Source organism: Hippopotamus amphibius, chromosome 13 (assembly GCF_030028045.1).
Source record: "Hippopotamus amphibius kiboko isolate mHipAmp2 chromosome 13, mHipAmp2.hap2, whole genome shotgun sequence".
In the NCBI taxonomy this organism is placed as follows: Eukaryota; Metazoa; Chordata; class Mammalia; order Artiodactyla; family Hippopotamidae; genus Hippopotamus; species Hippopotamus amphibius.
In genome coordinates, this window is record NC_080198.1 from 101,868,442 (window position 1) to 101,885,850 (window position 17,409).

At 43.6% G+C, this 17,409-nt stretch overlaps 1 protein-coding gene across 7 annotated transcripts in view; it reads right to left on the reverse strand.

Annotated features, from left to right (window-relative positions):
• The window catches only part of ADD1 (adducin 1), an 89,302-nt gene that overhangs the window by 66,811 nt on the left and 5,082 nt on the right, over window positions 1-17,409 (reverse strand). For 2 of the 7 annotated variants that reach the window (XM_057705454.1, XM_057705453.1), the window contains exon 1: window positions 11,540-11,709. The exons of 1 other annotated variant lie outside the window; for it this stretch is intronic. The gene's annotated coding sequence lies outside the window, so the exon portion shown is untranslated. Of the gene's footprint in view, window positions 1-11,539; window positions 11,715-17,409 lie in introns of those variants that run through there. 4 more of the 7 variants (XM_057705456.1, XM_057705455.1, XM_057705450.1 and 1 more) reach the window with 4 other exon arrangements.

Consider the following 17,409-nt stretch of genomic DNA (forward strand, 5'->3'; position numbering starts at 1 on the left):
TAAAAAGAAAAAGAAAATGTTGTCATTCACCATCTCCAACACAGGAAAAATTTCAAAGTCCTACTGCTAACATAACAGAACAAAGCTTAAGAATGTTTACAGAAGAAATAATAATTCAGAAACCAACAATGTAGAACTTACAATGTCTGGAACCAGTAAAAAATCACCCAACAAGCAAAGAAGCAGGAAAACATGACCCACATTGAAGAGATAAATCAATCAAACCAACCCCGAACTGAACGAGAAGTTAAAATTAGTGGACAAGATAACTAAAACAGTTAGTACAACTGTATTACATACGTTCAAAATCTCAAGGAAAGAGATGGAAGATATAAAAATGATACAAACTGAACTTCTAAAGATGAAAACTACACTATGTAATATGAAAAATTACACTGAACAAGGTTAATGGTAGATCAAACACTGTAAAAGAGAGAGTAGTGAATTTGAAGACAGTGCAATTAAAAAAACAAACCAAAACAAAACATAAAGGGAAAAGACAATCAAATAAATGAAGAGAGCATCTGTGAGCTGTGGGGCAACTTTAAATGGTCTAACATGAATGGAAGTGGAGTCCTCAAAGACAACACGGAGAAGGAAACATGTGAAAAAATAACGGCCAAAATTTCATCATGTCTGATGAACACTATAAACCCACAGATGCAAGAAAGCAGCTCAATGAACCCCAAGCACAAGACACAGGAAAAAACTACTGAATACAAAAGCATATCAAAATAAAACTGCTCAAACAAGCATATGGACACCAAGTGGGGAAAGCCAGAGGGGCTGGAGTGGGATGAATTGGGAGATTGGGATTGCCATATGTACATTACTAATAAGAAAAAAAAATCAAATTGTACACTTTAAATATATGCAGTGTATTGTATGTCAATTGTATCTCAATAAAAGTTCTTAAAGAAAATAAATAAATAAATAAATAAATAAATAAAATTGCTCAAAATCAGTGATAGGGAAAATCTTAAAAGCAGCCAAAGAAAAAGGGCATGTTATGTAGAAGAACAAAGATAAGGATGACAGCAGACTGCTTGTAGGAGATGATGCAAGCAAGAAGACAGGGAAGCAACATCTTTAAAGTAAAAACTGGAGCTTCCCAGGTGGTCCAGTGGGTGAGAATCTGCCTGCCAATGCAGGGGACACAAGTTCGAGCCCTGGTGGGGGAAAATCCCACATGCCACAGAGCAAACTAAGCCCGTGTGCCACAACTACTGAGCCCATGTGCCACAACTACTGAAGCCTGCGTGTCTAAAGCCTGTGCTCCACAACAAGAGAAGCCATCACAATGAGAAGCCCACGTACCACAACAAAGAGTAGCCCCCACTCCCTGCAACTAGGGAAAGCCTGCACACAGCAATGAAGACCCAACACAGCAAATAAATAAATAAATTTCAAAAGATTTTTAATAAATAAATAAGTAAATAAATAAAGTAAGAACTATAAGATTTTAGCCAAAAACTATAAAGTTTTGATTTTCAAGACTTGGCTCCAGCCTATGATTCTGTGTAGAAGCTTCTGTGGCAATGGCAGTCTGAATTATGAGCACTGCATTTTCTCAAACAGTATCATCTTATTGGCAGGATGAGCTACAACATGTATAGCATCTGTTTTTTCAGTACAATGTTTCACACCCAAAAGGCATGCGATAAATACTTGCTGGGGGTGCATTTAAGAGAAGTTAATGCACCATTAGTGATGGTTCTTCTCTCCTTTTTGCCCCCAAATATATTCCAAATATGTGATAATAAATCACACATTTGAGCAGCAGCTATCACTTACAAAGTACTTTTTCATATAATCATCATACAAACTCTCTGAAGTAGTTAAGGAAGGTATTATCATACCCACTGCACAAATGGGAAAAGTGAAGTTCCAAAAAAGGGAAGTAATGTGCCTAAGGATGTGAGGTGAAGGAAGTGATGGAGGTGAGAGCAGGAAAGGGGCTTTGCCATTTCTTGGGTACTTCCCCTGGGCCAGTAAGTCAGACAGAGAAAGACAAATATTATATGATATCCCTTACATGTTGAATCTAAAAAGATGATACAAATGAACTTATTTACAAAACACAGACTCACAGACTTCAAGTCTTAGGGTTACCAAAAGGGAAAAGCAGTGGTGGGGGGGGGGGATAAATTTGGAGTTTGGAATTAACACATACACACCACCACATATAAAATAATCCACAAGGACCTACTGTATGGCACAGGCAACTCTACTCAATATTCTGTAATAACCTACAGGGGAAAAGCATCTTAAAAAAAAAAGGATATATGTATATGTATGACTGAATCGATTTGCTGTACACCTGACACTAACACAACATTGTAAATCAACTATACTCCAAAATAAAATAAAAATTAAATAGAAAAAGATTAATTTGGCAAAGAAAGTTATACAACTAGGTGTCACCAGGTCTTTCCAATTCCATGTAGCTCTATTAAACCACAGCTGAAATATATTAAATTACGGGACAAACATAAAATATAAAAATTCATTCTAGGATATAACTAGAATAATGAAGTTGAAAACTCTACTCAAAGAAAAGTAAAGCAGGTTTCTTGAAGAAAGAACAGTCTTTATCTCATTTATTATAATGGACAAAGCCCCCCCAATGATAGCCCTGCAACCAATACCATGTGGCATCTCAGGACAGTATTTCTCCTACACAGTTCCTTACTGTAGACCAAAGCAGAATGCAACAACAGAAAGTCCACTGGCAGAAAAAACAATTAAGTCCAGGAGACAGACGTCTAATTTCATCTAATGATAAAATTTAAACTCTGGGCAGAAGAAATCAGCAAATGATGCCCTGCCTGAAGCCAAATCCAGCCCACTGCCTGTTTTTATAAGGGCCACAGACTTTGACTGATTTGCAAAAGCCAAAAAAAATAACATATGAGGCATAAATATATGACAGACGTGAAAATCAATTCAAATTCCAGCATCCACAAGTAAGGCTTTACTGGACAGTTACGCTCGCTCACTCGCGTATCATCTATGGCTGCTCTCACACAACCACAGCACAGCTCAGTAGCTGCAACAGAGATCATACAGCCCTCAAAGCCCAAAATATTTATTATCTGGCCCTTTACAGAACATCTGTCAACTCCTGCTTTAAGGGAACAGATGGGCCTTTAATAATTTGCCACGAACATTATTTGTCACAACTAAGCTTTTAAAAAAATAACTGAACATCAGTAATGCAGCAAATATTTCTTACGGACATGCTCCATCCCAGGCACTGTGCTAGCCTCCGGAAATGGAGTAATAAAGAAGGCACAGCTTCCACCCTCATGCGGAAGACCAGGACCAACAGCGATAATCAAGTGACTGAAGTGACAGCACTAAGGAAGTATATAGAAGGAAGGCTGCACAGGCTGGTGGTTAAGAGCATCATCTCTGGAGTCTGACATCCTTATCTGAATCCCAGCTCCACCCCCTCCTATGCGACCCTGGCAATCACTTAAACTTGCTTAGTTTTTCCATCTGAGAAGATGATAATAGTATCTGCTCAGTAGGGTTTTAAAGGATTAAATTTAGATAATATATAAAAAGTGCCACGCCTAGCGCACAGAGAGGATTGAAGAAGATAAAAACTCAAGTTTACAAACTGGATTTTAGAAAACCTATGTTGGGACTTCCCTGGTGGTCCAGTGGTTAAGACTTTGCCTTTCAATGTAGAGGGTGCGGGCTCAATCCCTGGTCAGGGAGCCAAGATCAGCCAAAAAACCAAAACATAACACGAAGGCAATATTGTAACAAATTCAATAGAGACTTTTAAAAAATGGTGCATATCAAAGAAAAAAATCTTAAAAAAAAAGGAAAACCTACATTGCCAAATAAAAGCATATCCCTGTTTTTCAGTAATCATTTTAACAAAGAGAGGGACAAACCTCAAAGGAAAGTCCAAAGGCAATTAACCGTGATGCGTGCACTCAATACAGACAGTAACCCCACCTGCACAGAAAGGTGGTCCTGGGCCCACTGCAACACTGGTTTAAGAGGGGATCACTGTTCTAAGAACAAGGACATAAAGCTGTGGTTCTTAATCAGGTAATGCATGTGAATCCCTGGCCCAAGGCTGGGATTCAGCAGGTCTAGGTAGGACTCCTATGTGTGTGTTTAAGTCACTGCCACACACATGGCTACAAAAAGTTTAGCCTAAAAAAACCTTTCATTTCTTCTTCACAAAACAGCATTTTTTTTCTTTACCCACTGAGTCCAGCTTCTAAGGGTAAGTTTAAATTCTACCTTCTAGCCTTCCCTGAACATTTATGACCTTATGTTTTTAGTTGTCATTTTCCAGAGTATGAGACAATTTCACAAAGACTTAAAGAGACTGATCTTAAATCATTCATTCAATCCACAAATATTTATTGGGCATCTACTGTGTGCCACGTTAAATGCTCAAAACACACTGAAAAGCAAAACCAAGGTGTTAAAAGAGGGTAGACCGGAGACACGGGAAGAGGACAAATCTTGAAAGCCTGGTCCTGGAACTCGGGATTTACGGGCCGTGGAGAACCACTGAATGCTCTGTACAGGCCAGAGCCACGGTCTCATCTATGACTCAGAACTCACTCTACCAAGAACACAGAGGCCAGCTTAAACAGGGGTAGATGTGGTCGCCACCTCAATGGAGGAGAAAACAAAAGTAAACAGATAATTAAAACTGAAGGACATAAGAAGTGTCTGAGTGAGTGAAAAACAGGGAAAACCTACTTTAAGAGCGCAGTTAAGGGAATTATCTGGCGGTCCAGTGGTTAGGACTCCAAGCTGCCACTGCCAAGGGCCCAGGTTCAATCCCTGATTGGGAACTAAAAGCCCGCAAGCCACACAGCTCAGCCAAACATTTAAAAAAAAAAAAAAGAGCTAGGTGGGTTCCAGGAAGGAAATGCAGTACAAATGGGCAAGTGGAAAAACGGAAGAAAGTGAGCTGGGAGATTACGGTAAGAAATCTGGGGGAATTCCCTGGCAGTGCAGTGGTTAAGACTCAGTGCTTTCAGTGCCGGGGCCCGGGTTCAATCCCTGGTCAGAAATGCTCCCACAAGCCATCGGGCACAGTCGAGGGGAAAAAAAAAAGAAAAGAAATTTTGATTTTGTTCTAAGTATAAAGGGAAGTCACTGGGTTGTTTTGTTTGCAAAATTACTTAATTTATTCTGAGTACATAATCCAATTACATGAATCAAAATTCTAAAAGTTTATAAGGTTATGCAGTGAAAAGTAAGTCTTCTTCCCACCTCCGTCCAACAGCCACTTAGTTCCCTAAAGGTAACTACTTCACCGATCTTTGAACAGTTTTAGCAAGACAGACCATGATCTAATTTTTATTGTATGTAAGCCACGCTGGCTACCAGGTGGAGAACAAATAGAAAGAAAGGACTTGGGGAGACCAGCTGGAGGCTGCTATGGTAGTCCATGGCAGATGTGATGGCCCCTGGGACAGGAGGACTGATTCAGGACGTGTTCTGAAGGTAGAATTGACAAAACTGATGTTAGCAAGATAGCATTAATGACTACAGCTGCAGGCATTGGTTTTCACACTAAAATCTACAGGTTTAATATTTTAGACTTTAGAGCTTAAATACTCAGAGTTCAGTGAATGTGTAGATAGGTAATAAGTGAGAGAACAGATAACAGAAAAAACAGATTACTAAAATGTGACGTTAACAACTGGATCAATAATAACAAACTTACTGTGTCAATATGAATTAGATGATTTTATCTCAGAAATGTCATTTTTGAAACCAACCCCAAACCATATTACTGCAGTTGAGGGTCTGAAATAGCAGCTGTTTAAAAAAATAAATATGTAAAAGCGAAGTCTTTAACACCTGTAGCTGCTAACTACCATTAATAGAAAAGACTAAAGTTTCCTCAACAGAACAGAATTCTGGAGTATGACATCACACTCAGCTGAAGTACTTCCTAACGTTCTGATCATTTTAAATGTACGAGAAAATTCTCACCAAATCATAGTATAAGAAAAAAATTGCCATTAATGGACAAGATGTGCGTTGAACATTCATTAAAAGGCAGTCATATCTTCCTTGTGATACATACATACAATGGAATATTACTCAGCTGTAAAAAGCAATGAAACTGGGACGTTTGTAGAGACATGGATGGACTCAGAGACTGTCATACAGAGTGAAGTGAGTCAGAAAGAGAAAAACAAATATTGTATATTAACACATATATGTGGACTATAGAAAAATGGTACAAATCAACCAGTTTGCAAGGCAGAAATAGAGACACAGATGTAGAGAACAAACATATGGACACCAAGTGGGGAAAGCGGGGAGGCTTGGGGGGGAATGAATTGGGAGACTGGGATACCAAATTGTACACTCTAAATATATGCAGTTTATTGTAAAAAATAAAAAAAATAAAATAAAAAGTTAAAATAAAAAAAAAAAAAGCAGTCATAGCTTCTTGAATAAAGTACGGTACGACCACATAAAGGAGCACAATGCAACCAAAAGAAGGAATGAGAAATATGTCTATATTACAGCCTGGCATGTATGCCAAATGTTAAGTGAAAAAAAGCCTGGTGGAATTAGGGAAATGCAAATCAAAACTACAACAAGATACCACCTACCCATCCTAAGATGGCTATTATGGCTACCATCACAAAAAAGACAAATGCTGGTAAGGATGTGAAGAGATCGGAGCCCTTTTGTTCTACTGATGGGAATGTAAAATGGTACAGCCACTGTGGAAAACAGTACAATGGTTCCTCAAAAATTTTTTTTTAATTTTATTTATTTATTTATTATTTTTGGGGGGGTACACCAAGTTCAATCAACTGTTTTTATACACATATCCCCGTATCCTCGAAATTTTTTAAACAGAATTACCATATGATCCAGCAATTCCACTCCTGGGTATATAACCTGAAGAATTGGAAGCAGGGTCTCAAAGAGATATCTGTACATCCATGTTCAAAGCTGCAGTATTCACAAGAGCTGAAATGTGGACACAACCCAAGTGTTTACTGAGGGATGAATGAATAAACAAAATGTGGTATTTACATACAATGGCATGTTATTCAGCCTTAAAAAGAAAGTCCTGACACACTCTGTAACATGGATGAACCTCAAGAACATTATAATCAGTGAAATAAGTCAAAGACAAATATCATGTGATTTCACTTTTACGTGGAATCTTAAAAAAAAAGGAAGACAAAAAGCAATTCCTTAGCCAGTATTTTTTTTTCCTTAGCCAGTATTTTATAATAACTCTACATGGAGTAGAACCTTTAAAAATTGTTTATCACTATACTGTATATCTGTAACTTATATGATATTGTACATCAAATTGTACATCAAATTATTTCAATTAAAAAAAAAAGCAATTCCTAAACACTGAAAGCAAAATAAAAAACAAAAGAACACTATACATCCAGTGGTGGTAAAATCATGGTGTAACTATTCTAAGTGACTTTAAAACACAGTAATTTGACTACATATTCCAAATAAGAATGCAAAAAACCTCTTAAACATTTTTTATTAGTTGGTGGTATTGTTCGTATTATTCTTCTGATACTGAAATAAGTACCATGTGGGATAAAACAATGAGTAATTAGAATCAAGATGTTTGTCTCAGAAGAAAAAAGATACAGGTGCAAGATCAAGGTTAAAAAGAATTCTGTCGTCTTGCTTTACAACTAGAAGTGTCAGTAATCTACGACGTGTGCACGGAAAGACCTAGAAATGATGATGAATTCAGCAGCAATGACCAGCCACAGAGCACAGACTGTGATTACTAAGTACTATTTTTTCATTAAAAGAAAGCAAGGCCCCTTGGAGAAATGATGATTCCAGGGCCAGGACAGAACATGTACAAGATGAGCCTGGCGGTTGGCCATACCAGAAAGAAGAGTGATCAAAGACAGCTAGAGCTGTGTCTAAAGGGTTCAGGAGCCAATCTGAACAGATCCCTACTGCACGACGGAACAATCTGAGCCTCAATCGGAACAATCTGAGCCTCAATAAGGATCTACAATGAACTGAACCATATCAAATACGTTTAAATCCATGAGTTCACAATGACACAAATACATATACACAACTCACTGGCTACTTCTGGAGGATGCCAATTCATTATTCTGAAAACTAATAAAAAATGGAGCAGAATTAAGCATTTATCTTGCCTTTCCTAAAAGAGTTATAATTCAAGGTAACCAAATTATGAATGAGAGGAAACTGCTCTTTACAGAAATATTCCAGTTAATAAATGATGAAGTTATATAATTAAAATGTCAACATTTTTAATGCCTAATGAAATAATGACACTAAACACTGAGCATCAACGGCTCCAAACAAGAAGGAAGACTACTTTCAGCAACATGGATGGACCTAGAGATTATCATACTAAATGAAGTAAGCCAGACAAAGACATACCATATGATATATCACACATATTACATGACATATGATATCACTTCAGTGAAATCTAAAAACATGATAAAAATGAACTTATTTACAAAACAGAAATACTCACAGACCAAGAAAACAAACTTATTGTTACCAAAGGGGAAAAGGGGTGGGGGGGTTAGGATAAATTGGAAATTTGGGATTAACAGATACACACTATAATACATAAACACATACCTACTGTACAGTACAGGGAACTACATTCAGTATCTCATAATAACCTAAAATGGAAAAGAATCTGAAAAGAATATATATCTGAATCACTGTGATGTACACCTGAAACACTGGAAATCAACTATACTTCAATTTAAAAAAAGACTACTAATCCTTATCTGCCTACTAACCTATGAAGTCTTCTTGCCAAAAATAAATCAAACCTGAATCTGATTACTCCTTCAGCTCTAACTAAATTAGATTACATTTACAGTAAATTTTGTGTAGTTAAGCTACAAAACAGAATAAAATCCAGACTGTGTATAATTCCACAGGACAAACCATCAATTTCAGCAAAAAATAATTACAAGAGACAATAAAAGATGGAAGAGGAGTCTATAGATTAAAACAAATCACAATGTATGAAAAGCATTTGGATACTGATTTGAACTGTTACAATCAAGGAAATTTTAATACTGGTTGGATGTTTGAAGGTAATAAGGAATTGTGTGATAGCGGTATTTGTATTTACCTTTTTTTAAAAGATGTACATGCAAGAGTGAGTCAAAAAATTATCTGCACTCTGGTTACATTAAAATTTCTGTTGGCCGCACTGTCTTATCAGTGCTTTCCATTCAAGGCTACTATCTCCCCTTTCTGCTCAAGACTACTGTCTCCCCAGTCACTGCTGTGCAGGTGTGAATGTATTACATCAGTTCATTTGTAACTGCAATGTGAGCAAAAATGGATGCCCCACTTGTGATTTGCAGAGAGAAGCGTGCAGTGATTTGTTTTTTGTGGTCTGAGGGTGTGCAGGTCCACACACTTCTGCCCACACTGTCGACACTCTGCAAAAACTTCGTTTTGAGGTGTTAAAGCATCCTCCCTACAGTCCTGATCTTGCTCCATCAGACTTTCACCTGTTTGGTCCCCTGAAAGCAGCCCTACAAGGATAAAGGTTCACTTCTGATGAAAAAGTGCAGATAGCCATGCATTCCTGGCTCTCAGCCCAGCCTAAAACATTTTTTAATGAGGGACTATGAAAGCTTGTTGACAGATAGACAAAGTATATTGAAAAGCAAGGAGACTGTCAAAAAATGACGTATTTGTCTTTTCTAAAAATTAATTAAAATAAGTTCTACGGCCAGAGTGTGGATAATTTTTGACTCACTCTCGTAGATATACATATAAAAATATTTAACAGCTAAAATGATATGATATCTGGGTTTGGGGGTACAGATAAAGCAAAACTGGCCACGAGTTAATAACTACTGAAGCCGGATGAAGATAAAGACAGGTTTATTATACTAGTCTCTCTACATGTGTGAGAAGAATTAAATATGTAAAAATAAATAAGTCCATTTAAACTGTTTCACATAATAAAAATATCTTTTTTATAGTAACTGTCAAACTGTGAAAAAAAATTATGACAATTAAAAAGTTTAACACTGGTTGGATACTTGACTTCCTTTTAATTTTTTTAAAGTATCTTTTAAAGCACTTCAGTACTGTGCTCGCTTCGGCAGCACATATACTAAAGCACTTCAGTACTTTCCGATTGAATACAAGGACTACCTGAAAGAACTAAAAACTAATAACCATCTAAAGAAACAGCTTTTATAGTACACTCAGTAACAAAAAACTGAATACCAAACAAAACCTTATCAATATCTGATAACACCAAAGAGTTAAAGGAGAAAATGGTTAGCTGTATAAATTATATTTTAGAGAGGAAATTATCCCCCTTTTGGAGACTGCGCAGAATTCAGGTTCATGTCATTCAGTGAGCCTCTGTGACTAAAACCGCACAAGCAGTAAAACAAACCATACTGTTTGTCCTGCTGTAAACCGCATCAAAACTCTGAAAAGCACCTGGGACTCTCAAAACCATCCACTTCCTTAAAAAACAACTTTACTGCTCCAGTTTACCCACAATCAGAATACTAAGATTTTGGATTTAAAGAAGTAATTTACACGTGGGCTGCACTTGCCCATTAAGTAAAGCCTCCAGTTACTACAATCCCGCCCTCTCTGCCTGGGATGCCCTCCCCTCTTCGGTGCCTGCTGAGCTGCTCATGGACTCGGGCTCGTTTTCACGGGGGCCGCCCTGATGTGTTCAGCAAAGACGACAGCGGGCCTTTCTGCAGCGTACCGCCTATCCCCATTAAGATGTAACCAACTCTTCACCGCAAAGACAGCTCTCTGTGACCATGGAGCAGCGCTGCATACAGCTCTCAACGGTGTTTGTGGTTCTTGGGGACATGACAAATCGCTTTCTGTCATTTAGGAATAAAATCGTACGGTCACACCACCAGCAGTTTCAGGTTAGCTAAAATACTTTAAGGTAAGAACGCATGAAGTGAACACAAAAACCTACAAAATATCTTAAACCATGAGTTACAGGAGCAGAAATAAAAGTCACTGTTAAAGGTAGAGACCCTCTGACACCCCTCCCCCCTTCAAAGAAGCGAAAAAGAAAGGAATGAGGGCGAAGAGGACCAACAGCCCTTCTCTAATAAAGCTGCAGCACAACCCTATCGCTATCTGTGGGCAAATGTGGCTTTTCTCTCTGGGCAGAAACTGTCGTTTTTTTAAAAACAAAAACAAAAACACGAGAGCAGACGGGCGGGATCCGGACGCCCGCGCCCGCCCGCCCGCGCCCGGGTACGAAGCCTGGCGCCGTCCGCGCCGCGGGCCCCGCGCTGACCCAACGCCCGGCCCCGCCTGTCCCTCAGGGACCCCCGAAGCCCAGCACCCGCCCCGACGAGCGCGTGCGGCGCAGGGTCCGCAGGGCGTCGGCCCCGCGGCGCGCGTGCAGGCCGGCGGCCGAGCGGCGGGACCCCTCCCTCCGCGCCGCCGCCACAGGCCCCGCCGCCCGGCCCGCGGCCCCGCGCCCCGCCACCGCCGCCGCCGCCGCACGAACGGGCCTCACCTCCGGGGCGAATCGCGGGCAGCGCGCGGGCTCCCAGGTCCGAGGGCGGCCGCCGCCCGTCCGCTCCGGCTCCGGCTCCGGCTCCGGCTCCGCCCCCTGCCCGCCGCGCGCACCCCGGCCCGCAGCCCCGACCCGCCCGGCCGCCCGCCCCCTCAGCCCTCAGCTCGGCCCCAGCAGCCCGGGCTGGGTGCGGCCTGCGGCGCCGCAGCCCAACAACGCAGCACCCCATAGGCCCAGCCCTTGCCGCACCGTCAAGCGACGCGCGCTGCCATTGGCTGGGCGCGGGCTGGAGGGGAGGGGCGGGGCCCGGCGGCGAGGGGCGGGGCCTGGGCGGGAGGGGCTGCCGCCCGCGGCCACCGCCTTTCCCGGGAGGGGCTTCGGCGGCCCCGCCCCCGCGGACGAGGCCGGGCCCCGCGCAGCTCGCCCGAAGCAGGCCGGGCCGTCGTGCGGGACGCGCGCGCTCACCCGGGACCGCCCGGTCACGCATTCATCGTCGCCCGGGTCGCTAGCCAGGCTGGCGGAGGCCTCCTGCGGCCGGGTTCGCGGGACGCGCAGGAGGGCGTCCCCGAGGGTCCGTTCCGGGCCCTTCTCGGCCCGAGGCGGGGGCCTCTCCCCGCCCGCCTCGCGCGCTCCTCCCGCGGGCGGACGCTGCCCGCTGCGCCCAGCCCGGTGCTGGTGCGCATCCAGAAGCCCATGCAGGCGCCCGGGACCACGGGCAGAGTTCGGGGCCGGGCCGGCAGCCGGGGTGGGGCCGGGGCAGCGGGGCCTGTGGGTCCTGATAAGGCTCCACCAACGGGGCCGCGGCCTGGCGCCTGGAGCCTGGCCTGCCGCTGCCGGATGAACGAGCACTGGGCACCTCTGCAGGGCCAGGGCATTGGTGGGACAGGCACCTGCCAGTGACCTGGAGGCAGGACCAGAGATAACACCAGCACCTGCCCCCAAACTGCTCCTCCTGTTGCCTCACTGGAGTCCCCAGAAGACCCGGGAGACATATGGGCTAGCTCCCGTAATACCCATAGCAAGTGGAGGCCTAGGGCTGGGCAGTGGAAGGAGGTGGAATCCAGGCCTTTCCTCCCAGCAGGGCCCTCTCTGGCCCTGTCCATAGAAGAACACAGACCGTGGATCATAGTGACCTCTGATCTCCTGGCTTTTCTCAGAAGACTTTTCTGACAAGACTCCACAATTCTGCACCACTCACTTCTGTTTCCCTTGCATCCAGCAACAAGGCCTGACCCACAAGAGATGTCAGTGGAGGCTTGCTGAAGGAAGGAGGAGAAGACAGTTGACCATGTTAAGTAGAGACACAGAAGAATCAAAAAAAGGTCCAAGTCAAAGGAATAAAGGTGAAAACACAGTGTCAGAAATGAAAAATATACTGGGTGAGATCAACAGCAGATTAGACTCAGTAGAAGAAAACCTTAGTGAACCTAAAGACATGAAAAAAGAAACTAAATGAAACAGAGAGAAAGGAGCAGGAAAAGAATGAGCAGAGCACCAGTGAGCTGTAGGACAACTTCAAGAGGCCTAGTATAGATGTAATGGGAGCCCCTGGAAACAGAGGTGTGGGCTGGGAGGACAGAAATACTCTTTGAAGATATAGTGGCTGAATTTTAAAAATTTCGTGAAAACTGCAAATGCACCCAGAGCCAAGCAGCTCAAAAAGTAATTTCTGGGGACTTCCCTGGTGGTCCAGTGGTTAAGACTCCACGCTTCCACTGCAGGGGGTGCGGGATCCATCCCTAGTGGGGGAATAACCTCCTGCATGCCATGCAGCAAGTGCCACCACCACCCCCCCCCAAAAAAAGTAACTTCTGGCTTGCTACTGAGCTCTGGTAGAAATACGGTTTCTATGGGACGTCTGAGGCCAGAACTGCCCATCACTTAGTTCTGTCAGACTACCAAGACATAAAGACAGGTAGCTCAGTCATCTGAAAGCGGTAGACCCAGGACTGGATTCACGTGGGTGCAGAGGTAAGTGGTGCAGACGCCTACTACTGTCGCTCCAATACCTCTCCCTCAGCTCCCACCTGTGGTCTCAGGGGATTCCCTGTGACAGTGACAGAGGAGGAAGACGTGTGTGCTGCGTGCATAGGAAGGCTGGCTCACTATGTTGGCGTGGCCTAAAGACGGCCTGCTGCTGCACTGTATCCCCTCAGCAGTCACCCTGCAAGAAGGTGGTGAAGGGAAATGGTCCCAATCAGCAAATCTTGAGGTAGTGAACTTGACCACTCACTTTGCGTGGAGGGAGACATGGCCTGGACTCATGGGCAGTGAGAAATGATTTAGCTGGTTGGTCAGGAGCCTGGAAGGAGACATGTGGAAGTTCAGGGACAAGAGGTACGGGGAGGAGGCATCTGGGTGGACCTGTGAGAACTGGCACAAAGGGTGAAAGTCTCTGTACTGCCTGTTAACGTCTGCCAGTGGGCATCCGCCACAGAGGCTCTGAACAAGCAAGCAGGTGGAACGGCTTGGCCCACGGGGATCAGCTGGGCCCTGTCCTCTGCCACCAGGATCGTCTCCTCAGTGAAGCAGCCGCGGTGGCAGGGTGGAGGCTATGCCTGAACCCAACTGCGTGGGCTTCTTGTAACCAAGGCTGATCCAGCTACTGCCATTGCCAGCGTCTAACCTGTCAGCACCTGAGGCCCCTCGAGGAGCCAGCCAGCCACTTGATGGCAAGTTGACTACACTGGATCCCTTCTATCCTAGAAGAAGCAGTAAGTAACTCAGCTCTCCAAGATAGACTGCCAAGTATCTGGATGTGGGTTTGCCTTTCCTGCCTCCAGTACTTAAGCCAGCACCACTATCAAGAGCTCACAGTGTCTGGTTTGCTGACATGAAATCCCACATAACTGTCTAGTACTGAAGGAGCTGCTTTACGGCAAAGGAGCTATGGAAATGGGCTCACGACCCAGGGCCCCACCATTCCTACCACAAACTGCACCATCCAGAAGTTGCTGATCTACGAGAGACCGACTAGCCACACGAAGGCTCAAATAAGGCTCCGACCTGCAGATGACAACCTGGAGGATGCAGCACTGTCCTCCAGGAAGTGGTACATACTCTCTATCAATAAGTAACCACTTGGGACTTCCCTGGCGGTCCAGTGGTTAAGACTTTGCCTTCCAATGCAGGGGGTGTGGGTTCAATCCCTCCTCAGGGAGCTAAGATCCCACATGCCTCCTGGCCAAAAAACAAAACATAAAACAGAAGCAATGCTGTAACAAATTCAATAAAGACTTTAAAAATGGTCCACATCAAAAAAACCAAAAATCTTAAAGAAAGTAACCACTTGACGAAGCTCCGTCCCTAACAGGTGGACTACCCAGTCGCCAACTCGAGGAATTTGTGCTTCCTGCTCTGCAACATTAAGTAAGGTACCAAAGAGGACACGTCTACCAGGGGACACAGTAAAGTTGAAGCCATGGCTGCCACCTGGTCACTTAGGATGACTTATGTCAGTAGATCAGGAGGCATGGAAAGGAGTGGCCCCATTGGCAGAGGTGACTGACCCTCGTTGTATGTAGGGCTGCCAGCCTCACGATGGAGGCAGGCAGGAGTGTGTTTGGCACTCAGGCATTCAGAGCGGCTGGGTGGCTCTTGGCTCTCCCATACCCTGTAACTGTAAACAGGCAAGCATGGCAACATGGCCTGGTAAGGGCGGGCTCCCCAGGACTCGGACTTCTCTAACCATGAAGAAGAGAAATCTAGTATGGGTTCTGGAGAAGGGAAGTGCTGAGTATCAGCTGTGGCTTTGAGGCCAACTGCAGCAGTGAGGGCCACATAGTTCATCCCTCGACCCATCTCTCAGAAGTTCTCCCAGATACTGGGACCCGTGAGAACACTGAAGAATCTGTGACTGAATGGACTGAACTTAATATGAGAAACAAGTGAATCTGAGCACTTCAAAGGGTGGACTTAGTAGTTGCCATTGGTGCCCTGCCCAGGTCCCCATTCTGGGTTGGTGCCGAAAGTGGTATCCTCTCCAGGTACTGTGAGTGTCAGCTGCTAATTACCCTCAGGCACCCTTCTCCAGAGTGCTGCCCTTGCCCAGGAGACCATCCCCCTACCTGGACAACCCCTAGCCAATAACTGGCTGATCCAGGGGGCACACAAGGCTGGTCCCCTCAAAGCAAAACCAACTCTGCACAAGTCATACTCCTGAGCGCCCCTTGGGATCAGACTAAAGCTATTCCCCAGCTGAGACCACCTCCTTCTCTTGTTTTTTCCTTTACACTATCCTGATTCCCCCATTCAGCTTATCCTGAGAACACTCTCTCAATAAATCACTTGCACAAGATCCCTGTTTCAGGTTTTGCTTCTAAAAACCCCAATCTAAGAAAACTGTATGTAAGAAATACTGTCTACAAGTCAACACCAAAAAAGCAAACAACCCAATTAAGAAATGGGCAAAGGACTTGAATAGACATTTCTCCAAAGATATTCAGATGGCCAATAAGCACGTGAAAAGATGTTCAACATCACTAAGCATTAGAAAACTGCACATCAAAATCATCATGAGATACCACTTAACATCCATTAGGACTGCTATTATTTTTAAAAAAGAAAAGAAAAAGAAAATAAGTGTTGACAAGGCTGTGGAGAAATGGGAAACCTTGTGCATTGCTGGCGGGAATGTAAAATGGTGCAGCCACTAGGGAAAAGAGTGTGGTGGTTCCTCAAAAAGTTAAAGAATCACCATATGACCCAGCAATTCCACTTCGTGGTATATCCCCAAAAGAACTGAAAAGAGACTCTAACACTGATTTGTACCTCCATGTTCACAGCAGCATTATTAACAAGAAAGGGTGGCAGCAACTCAAGTTGACAGATGGGTAAACAAAACATGGTCCATCCATACAATGGAATGTTATTCAGCCTTAAAAAGAAGGAAATTCTGGCACCTGCTACAACATGGATGAACCTGGAAGACATGCTTAGTGAAATAAGCCCGTCACAAAAGGACAAATTACGATTCCACTTGTATGAGGGACCTAGGATAGTCAAGTTCAGAAGACAGAAAGTAGACTGGTCGTTGCCAGGGGCTGGAGGAGAGGGAAGTGGAGGGTTACTGTTTAATAGATACAGAGTTTCAGTCTTACAGGATGAAAAGAGTTAAGGGGATGGATGGTGGTCATAGTTCACAATAGCGTGAATGTACTTAATGCCACAGAACTGTGTGCTTAAAATGGTTAAAATGATAAATTTATATTATGTATATTTTATCATCATAAAAATGTAAATGCTACTAAAGCACACCTTTGTTTTCCAAGGGAAAAAAAAAGAAGAAATACTGTCTTATGTAGGAGTTTTTAAAAAAAGACCAACAACACAAAATTAGACACATACAATAATATCAAGCAATGAGATCAATGAGGTTAAAAGTCACCTGAAGTCCTTGTGTTGTCCAGGAGACTAAAAGCATTTATTGCTCTGGACTTAATTAAGAATAGAAATGCAGATCGTATAACTTTCGAACTAGAAGAGCGAAAGTGGCACGCTTTAAAAAAAAGTTGCTCACAGTCAGAGAAGCCAAACCAATCTCTGCCACAATCAGCCCAGAATGACTGGAACTTGGCCAATGACTGCCAGCTTTCCAGTTCCTTATCACCACCCCCTTCCAACTCAGGACAAGCTAGAGAAAGCTAAATATGCTCCCCAAACTGATTTTTCCCCAAAGCAGGATGCCCTGCTTCTAGTTAGCCCTCTCCAGCATCTCCAAGCTGGCAACCTCCAATCAGATGTTTGAAGCCTCTTTTTTCTTTTTCTCACTATAAAGTTTTCTACTCCTATGCCTGCCTTTGTCTCTGCCAAATGCAAGTGATGGTGGCTGACTTCCTCGCTCTAAATAAATAGCCTTTGCTTGTTCCCCC